At 36.5% G+C, this 12,559-nt stretch overlaps 1 non-coding gene across 1 annotated transcript; it reads left to right on the top strand.

Moving 5' to 3' along the window:
- The first annotated feature begins 9,922 nt into the window (after positions 1-9,922).
- LOC126004832 (U6 spliceosomal RNA) lies at positions 9,923-10,031 on the top strand. Its single transcript, XR_007494077.1, has one exon. It is a non-coding gene; the product is annotated as a U6 spliceosomal RNA (small nuclear RNA).
- Positions 10,032-12,559: the final 2,528 nt, after the last annotated feature.

Raw genomic sequence — 12,559 nt, 5'->3', positions numbered from 1 at the left:
ATTCCAAAACCAATTTAAAATCATCAGTTAAATTATTGTCATATTTATACTCACATGATTATTGCTTTTATTTGATGTTTTGAAGAATTTATCCAGGGTAACATTGAATAAATGTCTTTCCTAATGTCCTGTTAAGAAAACAGTTGTTTTGGGATAGTCTAATCACCATCAAAAAAATCAACTTGATGTTCATTATAGGACAGGTCAATTTTGAACTTTTTCTGCAATCTAATTCATTTATTAAGAAGGTTAATTTCTTCAAAAAATTTCTCAAACTATTGCAAGTATTTCAGAGTAATCACAGTCTTCTTCCTTCTATTGCTTTCATACCTGATCAAGTGCTTCTTCCTGTAATCAGTCTCTGTTACATCCCCAGAATATTGTCTTCTAACTCTCACCATCTTCCTGAATTGATCTATCAATGATAAATAGTGATATGTAAGTAAAAAACTATTTTCCTTGGGCTCTTTTCTATTGTCTTACTGTGTTTCAGCTTCCATACAGTGCATAGAAATTTAACTGTTTCTATTTTAAAGATAAGTCTAATTTTGAGTATTTAAAGATTCACCCAAAGTCAAAGTGGAACCACAAGTGAACTCTGTATCTCTATATCTCTAAAGTTTTCTTTTTTGTTTATGTTCTTGTTTGGGGTCTATGCCTGGCAGTGCTCAAGCATTACTCCTGGCTCTGTGCTCAGAAAACACTCCTGGCAGGGTCAGGAAACCATATGGTATGCCAGGAATTGAACCTGAGTCAGCTGCACACAAGCAAATGCTCTACCCACTGTGCTATTGCCCAGCCCCATAAAGTTCGCATATTTTTCAAATACTCCTGCTTCTAAAAATTCTCCAATAAAAATTGGGTATGTGAAAAATACTAAACTGGACTGAAACTTTTAGTATTTGGTTTTGTTGGGTTTTGCCCTCCAAAAAATGTAAAAAATAGAAAATATGCTACAAAAATCTAAACACTAGTAGATAACCCCATAAAAATTATAATTAAAGGGTTTGATGCCTCCAAAATTCTATCTGATTATACCATTTTTAAAGGAATAATATCACAAAGAATTAATTTGAAAAGGACGGTGGTAGCAGTTACTGTTCAGTATTTGACATTCACTTGTTCCAGGATTTCCCTTCAATAATGAAAGCTGTTATGTCTGAGCCTCTTGACTTCCTCCCCATTGCCATCTCTCTTCCAATTAAGCATCACCCAGACCTTTTGACCTAAGAAGTTTCATGGTTATGGCTTGGGAGTTGAAATATTTTATAAAGGAACTATTTACTTGTCAGGTAATTTTTCACTTCCTAATCAGAGTATGACAAATATTCTCCCTTGCCTTTGGGTTTAGTTCTACGTAGATCCTTTTGCCAAAAAAAGAAGCTGCTTCGCACATGAATATTTAATTCAGGACAGAGCGCTGCTCCTCAGCAAAAGAGGGAGCCCAAGAGCGTGGAAGGTAAACTCAGAAGCAAAATCCAGGGTCTTTAAACAGAAGGCAGAGGTGGCAACTGTGGTGGCCTCAGAGATATGCTCACCTGTTACTCTGATTTCTTTTTTACACTACTAGGACTTTTAACCATGAAACCATCCACACACAGCTCCTGTCAAGCCTGACTGGAACACTCTGGGCAGCTGCTCTTTGTCTACAAACAGCTGTGGAGCAGGGTTGAGCCCAGGCTGTGGGGCTTCACCGTCTTCAAAAATCATGAAGCAGTGGCCTTCTGGCCCCCAAAGGCCACATGCAAGATGAGTGAGTGGAGATGTCGTGGGGATGAGCTGGCAAAAGTAAGTTAGAATTTTAGTAGAGGACACAAACTTCCATCAGACCCTTTTCGAAGTACGCTTCAGCATTACTTCTTTCTTGCTTCCCAAATACCATGAGAACTGATGATGGATCTTATCTGCTTTGTGGAGGAAAATATGCATCTCTGCTACTGCAGTGGACAATACTGAATCTTTCATCTAACTGGAAAGTTAGGGGCATGGAAGCTGGGGAAATATTAGGAAGGAGAGGAAAATTTACCATAGATATTGTTCAAAGCAGGATAATTTAGGAAAGTTTTCAGCGAGCGGTTATCAGGAAATTTCCCTAAATCTTACATATTCACCTCCAAAGAAAAAAATCATATACTTTTCATTTGACTTAGAAGTTATCCCATTACTTTCTCTCCATAGTATAGTCACGTTACCAGCTGGAAACGATCCTTGCTAAATTATGAGAACTGCTGACTCAATTAAGTAAAAATATAGAGCAAATTGATACACTTTGATATTTTTTAAAAAAGTTATAAAGGTGCTAGCCTATAGAAAGTCTGAATGTGGTGGGTGATAAGATGTGATAGAAAGCAAGATAGAAAACCCCAAAATGAGTTTACTGTTTCCTTCCACTTATATCATAATATTATCTGTCAACTTAATTTTTTTATTTCAAGTTATACCTTAAAGGTAGAAAGAGAAATAAGGGGGCCGGAGAGATAGCATGGAGGTAAGGCATTTACCTTTCATGCAGAAGGTCATCGGTTCGAATCCCGGCATCCCATATGGTCCCCCGTGCATGCCAGGAGCAATTTCTGAGCCTGGAGCCAGGAAAAACCCCTGAGCACTGCCGGGTGTGACCCAAAAACCAAAAAAAAAAAAAAAAAAAAAAAAAAAAAGAAAGAGAAATAAGGGATCATTATTTATTTTTAGCATGTGAATAAATGTGAAGGGGTGAAAAGAGACTTGAATATTTCTTGGAATATTCTCAACTCCAACCTTCTCTTCCTTTGTCAGAGTACCTTCTGTTTCTTAAAGGTCCATTGTATTTCTTGAGACCACAACTTTCATATTTTAACATTCATCATGATTTGCATTTTCAGCTCTATAGAACCTTCTCTCCTATATCTCTGCCAGCAGTTGAGCAGTGCCAAAATTTCTAGGGTCTGAGTGCATATTTGTCTATGCTTCTTTTATTGGCTAAAAGACAAGCAGATGTAAATCTGCTCTTTTTCCCTAGATAGGCAGTAGCTGAACTAAGGAAATAAGAGAGCTCTTGGCTTGCTCAACATGGGGACATGTAAGGTCAAGCCAGCAGTGATTGACACCTTAAAGACCTCAGGAGCATGAAGGTCCAAAAGAGAGTTTGGGAAATTCTCCTTTTCTTGTGAGCATGAGGGTCTTGTTTATATCCCACCATCAGCAGCAGCAGCAAGCTGTTAATTTTTTCTCCTACACTAGGCACTGCACTTGGCACACACACACACACACACACACACACACACACACACACAAATACAGAGAGGCACAGACCATCCAGTCCCAAGATTATAACCTGAGTAAATTTAAAGACCATCTACTTCAAGATAATATTCTATTTTTTTTCAAGAAATGTTGTTCTGAGTAGAGAAAAAGAAGTATGTTCCCAGGTGGATTAAAAAAAAAATCTGATATGTACCAGAAACTGGCAATTGTTTTTTTGTAAATTGGCCATTTGTAAATTGTCAGATCTTCTTAGTGAAAAATTTGGGGACAGCCCTTTAAACATGTAGAAATCTATTTCAACTAACAAGTCCTACCACAAAGACAGACTGTGGATTCGTGCTATCCTTAGTCTGTGATACCTGTATCTTAGTATGTAACACAAATATTACTAAGCAGTGGAGTTTGTCTCAAGATGCAAGTACCTTTCTTTAAAAGCATCATTGACAAATCCCACTTGACCCAGAGCAGCAGTGGGATCCTCAAGGTTGAATCTGCTCAATGACTAGCAGTAGATTGTGTTGATCCCCTTGCTGCAGATTATAGAAGTTCCCAAAAAATTAAGTGCTCCATGCAGAGTTCTGGCTGATAGACAAGAGAACTTCCTTCAACTTCCTTGTCCCTCACAACCAATAGATCTGGCTTACAGAAAACTTCCAAAAAGCCAGGGACAGAAGTTGAAGCACAGAAGGGCACTCTCAAGGCCTTGCTCTTGACTTTTATCCTCTTTCTCTGAATATCTTCTGTTCTTACACCATTTGCTTTAGATGAAGGAAACAGGCACAATGTGCTTCCACATTTTATTTAAGATGAGAATATTATCAGATGTATTCTCTAAGATATTTCTCTGCCCCCATCCTGATATTTGTGTCTCTATTTTTTACCAGTTGACCCCTCTTTCAGACATTGCCAATGTCTTTACTAAGTCTTTCTCTTCATCATCTTTTCTCTTTTCTTTCATCTTTCCCTCTGTTTCCCTTAGGGTATAAAGATCTTAATTCATCCTATAAAGGAAACTAGATCTCAAGTATGTATTAAAAAGTGATTTATATACGTTAGATAAACCCAACTAGATAAAAGTTATTCTTTATTTTCTGGAATTGCTGCATGTACCTTTCCTCTCCAGTTCACTGGCTCCTGTGACTTGTTCATGGATCCTACCATATTCTCATTTTCTTATACCAGGAATCTTTCACCTCCAAACAGAAGGTATTTTCTACTTAGTTTGGAATTTTCTTGTCTTTGTTTTCTTGGTCAATCATAAAAAAAGACCAGATTCTTGTGATTCTTTTCTCTGTGCATATAGGTCTAATATCTAAAGCAAATTCATTACCACATGGTATTTCCTGACAGCCATAGAAATAAGCTTTCTTCTTTGCCTGTTTCTTGCTGAGAAGTGAAGAGAACTTATCTCTTTTGGAAGAACCAGGAGTGCTGTATTTTCAACAGCATCTGATGCTGTACTTCCTGAGAGAGGGAAGCTATTGTTTTGGTTTCCCAGTCTGTCTCTGAGGATGGAACATATTTCTGGATCCACAACCTCAAACACTTTGAAATGTAATATGGTTTTCCTAGTAATGTGATTCGGTAAAATCTAGAAATTGCTGAAGTAAATAAAAAAACCATAAGATCAAGTTTGGATCTTAAGAGTATTTCATATATATTTAAACCAAAAAGAGTTTAGAGTGAGTGTAACAGTGGCTTAATGATTTATTCACTAAATCTTGGTTCTATTTGTCTTGATTAGCCCCATCTCATAATAAAAATTTTCTCAACTCGGCTAATTGAAGAGCCTAGAATTGGACAGCCTTGGGCCCTTTAATCAAAAACTGAGCATCCAAATGAATACTTCCCAGTCTATAGCACCTGTGCATTAGTCCCTGTGTCCTAGCAGCTGCAGGAGCAGAGGAAAGAGGGGACTAATGAAGGAGCAGCCCAATGGGCAGCTTTATAAAAGATGAAAGATGCCAAAGTTCAATTTGCCAGGAAGAAAAGCTATTAGAAGTAAGTAGATCTGACTGGGATATTTTTACAAGCTTTGCAAGTAGTTCAATGACAATTTATGGCTAGCTTTATACATCATTTCTTAAGATGTCAAACATATATTAAGAAGCAAATTGAATACTTGAAATGAGCTCCCCTGCTTGCTGCTTCTGTTCTATTTCAAGTAGACAGACCATTCACCTATTCCGGACATCACACATACGCAATGTCTGCCTCCCTATTCTGGACATTACACATACGCAACTGTGTCACCTAAACTTCAGAACAAGCACACAATTATTCTGCCACAGAGTTTTGCATCTGCTTTTAACGACTGAATCATAGCACATGCTTTCTTCATCAGATAGGGAACATAGGGATGCAGCTATTTTTGTCTGAGATAAGTCACAATCAGCCTTGTAGGACCACAACACACAATTAACCCAAGATTGCCAATAAGGAAAATTTTCCCCAGGTAATGCACATGTACACAAAATAACGTTCAACTAATAAATGTCATATATATGGAAAATTGACCATTTTCATGTATTTTACCTAATTTAATATAGTAAAGACTATGAGTTTGCAATCATAGTAAAAAAGAAATACTTTCACAGAGAATCAATACAGTGATGTGGATATGAGGAGGATAAACACAGTAAAGGGAAGCTTATTCAGGGTATTGTGGGGAGAGATTAGATCCCACAAAGCCATGTTTATTATCTCTGTTCCTACATAATGCTAGACAAATCTTTTACTCTCTAAGCTACATTTTCCTTGTCTGTGAAATGGTATAAGCAAATGAAGTGGCTTATATAAAAATGCCACTGAACCCGTAATCTCTATGAAGTCATAGTTTTCTCTATATATGCTAATATTCTTTTCCTGTATTCTCTTCCACTTCCAACTACTATACAAAATAAGACATTTCTATAAAGCAGATCACTTTTACATCTTTTAAAGATGTAAAACTTTTAAAACTTTCTACCTAGAAAAACATAAAAGATCACTTTTACATCTTTTAAAGATGTAAAACTTTTAAAACTTTCTACCTAGAAAAACATAAAATAAGATATTAGCTTTCCTTTGGTCTTCTTGCTAGTTCAGGTTAATATTTCCCAGGAGCTAGGCATCATTCATTTGTACTGAATGACTCTTTTATTAGAGTCACAGGATGGGTACCACACTCTTGACACTGTGTGTTATAATGCCTAAATTTAGAGATCCAGATAACAAATTCCAATTGTAGTTTTTTCTCTCCTTTCTCCTGCATCCATTACACTAATTTCCAGTGGTTGAAAGTATTCCCACAAGGAAATTTTATTCTAATTCTAAGAAATCACTCTCCTGGTACTACTTTGAGGCTTTCCAGTAAGGTTTTAGAAATGCAGATAGTCTGGGACATGAGCACCTAAAATTGATGTTTAGAATATTTTTCTCACTGGCTACTTACTTAAAAATAGGAAATATTATAATTTCTCAGAAACATTTCATGAAAGATAGAATATAGCCATTTTATTAAAGATAGGTATTTATATAGATAATGTTATTAAAAATGCATGTTGAGTAGTGAAAGACAGTAAAGAATTTAGACCTAAACCCAAGTTTAAAATCATAAATGGAACATGGAAATTGTTCAAACATGTCTTATTGTGTGAAATCTTTAGTTCATTTCCCTCTACTGTATGATACCCACCAGATGGTCCTGGTGACCCCCAATATCACTAGACCAAAAAGTATGGAATTCTGAGCACTGAGTCATGGTCAAGTATCACCTAGAGTGGTACCCAGTCCCAACAATAATTAATGAAAAAAATTAACTAATAAACTAAAGTAAAGAAAGAAAATGAAACTGAACATTTTTGGCCTAGAAATGCTCAGGAAGTAAGCATTTACAAGAAAAAGCAGCAAATTACAAATTCTGATCCCTGGGTAATTTTTCTTTCAGTCAGAAATGAAATATACCTTTAGTGAGAGCCCAGTTCACAATCTCAGCTCTATTTTCTAGATGTCACTGAGAACCTTGCCATTTTCTGGTTTCCTTTAAGAATCTTCAAGGACTTATGTGAGGGAGTAGCTTGACAGGACAACCTACTGCAAGCTCAAGTCACCATGACTCTGTCTTCCATACACAGCCATTCTCAAAGGCTGTGTTTTTTGGTTGGCAGGGAACTGTCACCATCTTTCTGCCAAATGATCTCTCATGATTTCAATTCTTACACTTGTTTTAAGTGGTAGGATAAAATTGTTTTTAAAGATGAGGTTCTTGGCCCAACTCTATTTTGTGTAAACATAGTCACTGGCTATTTCAGTCTTCTGAGTTTTGAGAAACAATTGCTGAGTTGTGGTGAGTGAATGAATTGATGTTGGCCCAAATTAAAAGGAAGAGTTTTTCAGCGGCCAGGGTGTGGTGCAAGTGGTTGGGCATTTGCCTTGCACACTAACCTAGGACAGATTACAGTTCGATCCCCCGGTATCCCATATGGTCCCCCAAGTCAGGACGCTGAGCACATAGCCAGGAATAACCCCTGAGTGTCACCAGGTATGTCCCAAATAATAATAAATAAAAAGCAAAAAAATGAAGAAGAGTTTTTCAGTCTTTCAGTACTAAGAGAAATAAAATTCATGAAAAGCTGAGTATAACTCAAGCAGCCTTGCAGGGAAATAAGAGGGGGCCTTAATTTACCTTAATTTACCAATATTGGAACTTATAGAAATAAATATATCTATAGAAAAATAAAATTTTTAGCATGTTGACACATAATTTTAATATATTAAAAATAGAAAATAAGTCAGCAAAGGTCAGTATGTTTGGATTTCTGAGAATACCTACTACATACATGAAGCCAATTTCACATTGAAGAAAGATGCCCCTACCACCCAGATATCCAGCACATTCTCCTTTCTTACCACCTGGTATATTTTGAATTCACCTCAAGAATCTATTAATTTTACTAGACACATGGATTTACATTTTATCAAGTATTTATCTTAAGCATGCTTGTATGATGCTTTTACTGTCAACAGTGAAATAACTGTTATTTAAAGACTATATGGTTCCCCAAGCCTGCCAGGAGTAACTTCTGAGCACAGAGCCAGGAGTGACCACTGAGCATTGCCAGGTGTGGCAATAAAGCAAAAACAAACAAACAAAAAAAAAAAACTAATTGTTGGGCCAGAGTTATAGCACAGCAGTAGGGCATTTGCCTTGCACAAGGCTAACCCAGGACAGACCCAGGTTCAATCCCTATAATTCCGTATGGTCCCAGAACCTGCCTAGAGTGATTTCTGAGTACAGAGCCAGGAGTAACCCCTGAGCACCTCTGCATGTGGCCCCAACAGAACAAAACAAAAGACTCATTGTAATAGAGAAAAAGAAAAACATTTGTGAGGGAAAAAAGGTTTCCATTTTTAAGTTAGTGAAGTACAATTCCATTTGTTGCATTCTTAAAAGTTAAATACTAAAATTCTCTTCATATAACTTAAATCCTATCCATCAATAGAATTACAAAGAACCACATATTTTAAAGGGGAGCAAACAATATAAAATTTGGTTCCCAGAACACTAGCAGCAGTTGAATCCTAAACACAGATACAGGAGTAAGCCCTGAACACCACCAAATGTGGCCAAAAATAAACAAAAATCTAACAGACACCAACAAAAAATATTTTCTTCCTAGGGAAGTTGCCATTGCACTCAGGAGTCTCTTCAATCATTCATCCATTTTCAATAATCCATTTTCTTAAATTTAGTGATGTCCTCCAGGCAAGATACAGAGTGCCAAGTAAAACAACAGCAGATGTATGGTTCTTGCCCTCCAAGTGCCTGTGGTTTATTTCGAGTAGTCCTAATCTGTACTTGTAATCAGGAGGTTTTGTGGAAGTACTCAGACCATCTTTAAAGTTGGACTTCTTTTTTTTTTTTTTTTTGGTTTTGGTTTTGGGGTCACACCTGGCAGCACTCAGGGGTTACTCCTGGCTTTATGCTCAGAAATCGCCTCTGGCAGGCACAGGGGACCATATGGGATGTCGGGACTTGAACCACCGTCCTTCTGTATAAAAGGCAAACGCCTTACCTCCATGCTATCTCTCTGGCCAGAGTTGGACTTCTTAAAATCATTCAGCTCTAAATGATATTGTGGAGAGTAAAAGGACTAGGAAATAGAATGGATTGGGTTGTTTCAAGCATCAAGAAATGAACCTGTGCAAAGGCCTTGTAATACCTCAGTAGGAACCTTTCTCTTCACTCAGGAGTTATGGAAGTCAGTTTTGCTTATCACAATGAACTCTGGGCTCAGTAAATCTTCATTTTCAAGTTTCCTAAAGATAAAACATTTGCTTTTCTGAAGACAAGCTCTTTTCTGAACCAAGGAAGGGCTAATAAATGTTGAGTTCAGGGACTTTACATACATAGTTCCTAATTTTGGTTTGGTTTCTGAGTTGTCTTATTCTTAGTTGTCTGTTTCTTAGTTCTCAGGTCTTAGTACAGCATTACAGTGGAATCTCCAAAGCACAGGAATTGATGGGGAGTTGGAAGGCTATTCCCTTCTCACTTTGCAAGTAAACATTCATTCAAGCATAAAGCAGCTAATCCTTAAGAATAACCAAATGCTTTGGGAATCTTAACAAGCAAATTTTACACAATGCATTTCAGCAGTGCTTCTTTAAATCAATAAATTTCTTTCAGTAAGAAAACAATGTGTTCTCACTTCAGCAGCACATACAGTAAAATTGGAAGGATACAGAGAAAATTAGCATGATCTCTGCACAGAAATAACATGCAAATTCATGAGGCATTCCATATTTTAACTCAATCATGAACAATTTTGTAAATATCTTATGGTGATTCAAAACTAAAAGTTAAAAAATAAAACAATGTGCAATTATTTTTGTTTTCTTATCAAAAAATACAGAAAATAATTGGACCAGTACAGTATCGCCAGAGACTTGGTTTTCACATCATCCTTCATTGAAAGGTCAGAATCAGGCCACATATTAGGGAAGAGAATTTAACATAGGAGCAAATGTGATAAGCCAGCAAAGTGGTTTGTTACAAATGAATTGCCTCAAAGATGAGATACTAGATGGGGTAGAGTTGAGAGGAGATTGAAACAAAAATGAAGCAGCAATTTTATAATCAATAAAAAAGAATTGACTTAATATGTAAGCTTGTTTTTGTCTGTGAAAAATGTATTTTGTAAATAAAGCTGATGCCATTTAAACATGAGTTCAGTGACAATTCCTAGTTGTTACAGCTTTTCTCTTGTCTCCTTGTTAAAACTGTTTAAAATACAAACAAGAAGTTTCCACATTGCAAAAAAATATAATGTAGGCAGATTTATTGATTTCAGCTGCTGTAAATCTTCTATCGCTTTTTTGATTTTTATGGCATACAAAATGCCAGCAATTTCTATAGTGTTTGTGAAAGTTTTGGTATTTGTTCAGTTGAGTTGCTCTTCTTCCCTTCATACTGCAAAGAAACAAACAAAAAGTGAACTGAACTGTGCTGAGAGCTTGGTATGTACTCTATGTGATAAGAGAAACCTCTTCTAAACCAGATTTATATATATGTGTTTATGTGTGTGAATTGTTATACTTGAATTTGCTACCGCATTTTTATGTGAATGCGTCTATATGACACACCCAAGCTAATTGTAATGGCTTTTAAAGTGTTTAATTATTTTTAAATAGACTCAGTATACTTGCAATGTGCTGTGTGTTTCTGAATTTCTATACACCATTTTCACAGGTTCATTTGCTGATTATGTGATATGGTGAACAACTACATTAATGGATTTGGGGAGAAAAAATAAATGTAAATATTAATAAGCAGACAAATAAATTATTTAAATAATATACAATCAATGCATCCTACTGTAAAAAGTGGAATTTGTTTATTTGTTTAATTAAAGTGTTCAAGGTATAAGCATTATATTGTTCTTCAAAATCTGAATGCCAAAATATTTAAGTGTTGTTCAATATTATGTTCTTAATAAAGTATTTTAAACTTATTTCTCTAGACAATGCCCTCATTCTTTTTTGTTAAAGTATTAGGATTTACAATATTATTTATATGTAAGTTTTAGACATGATATTCAAGCACTAATCCCACTGTCAGTGTCAATTTCCCTCCACCAAGGTTCCGATTTACACCCATATACACATTTATAAGCAAAATGTGTAAACAAGAGAAGAGTAGTGTCCTTGACCATCTAAGTAAGGTAGAACTCACTTTAGATATGATTGGCAGCATTTAAGAGCCAGAAGAGATTTGGATCAAGGAAGTGGTTCAAAATTCTTAAGCTTAGAATCAGGAGAAAGTGGGAAAAGAATCAGACACACAAAATGTTGAGTGAATTCCAAGCTGAGTTTATTTAAATAGCCCTTTTACCCAGACCCAAAGAAATGCACTAAGGCAGTGGTCGGCAACCTTTTTTTTCAACTGAGTCAAATCTCGCCAAAATCACAATTGAAATTTATTTTGAGAGCCACATGTTGTGTGTGTGTGTGTGTGTGTGTGTGTGTGTGTGTGTGTGTGTGTGTGTGTGAGCACTCAGGGGTTCCTCCTGGCTCTAGGCTCAGAAATCGCTCTTGGCAGGCTCAGGGAACCATATGGGATGCCAGGATTCGAACCACCGACCTTCTGCATGAGAGGCAAACGCCTTACCTGCATGCTATCTATCTGGCCCCGAGAGCCACATTTTTAAAACCGAAAATACATAGGGTGGTACACTTTTTTAGTTTCAATAAGTTTTTATTGAGAATATTCTTTTTGTTTGTTTTTTGTTTTTGGTTTGTTTTTTTTTTTGTTTTTTTTTTTGGTTTTTGGGCCACACCCACCGTTGCTCAGGGGTTACTCCTGGCTGTCTGCTCAGAAATAGCTCCTGGCAGGCACAGGGGACCATATGGGACACCGGGATTCGAACCAACCACCTTTGGTCCTGGATCGGCTGCTTGCAAGGCAAACGCCGCTGTGCTATCTCTCCGGGCCCATATTGAGAATATTCTGCATGCAAGTATCCACATAGGTTGGGAGGATACAAATAACACAACTAGTAAAACAAAAACTTTAGAACGATACTATTTATTGATAATGTTAAATTCCATAAAATTTGCCTTACAATGTAGAGAAAATTACATCCTGACAATGACTGACAAAGTCACAAATACTAATGTGAACATTGGCCTTGCATTTCCTTGGATAGTTTGAGTAAGTCAGGTTTGTATGTTGTTGTTTTTAATTTTAGGCACGATTCCAGGTTCTCATTGATAGACGATTTCTCAATTTACCCTTGATAAGATTCATGCTTGAAAATGATTGTTCACATAAATATGT

Source organism: Suncus etruscus, chromosome 3 (assembly GCF_024139225.1).
Source record: "Suncus etruscus isolate mSunEtr1 chromosome 3, mSunEtr1.pri.cur, whole genome shotgun sequence".
In the NCBI taxonomy this organism is placed as follows: domain Eukaryota; kingdom Metazoa; phylum Chordata; class Mammalia; order Eulipotyphla; family Soricidae; genus Suncus; species Suncus etruscus.
This window is presented reverse-complemented; position numbering and strand designations above follow the sequence as displayed.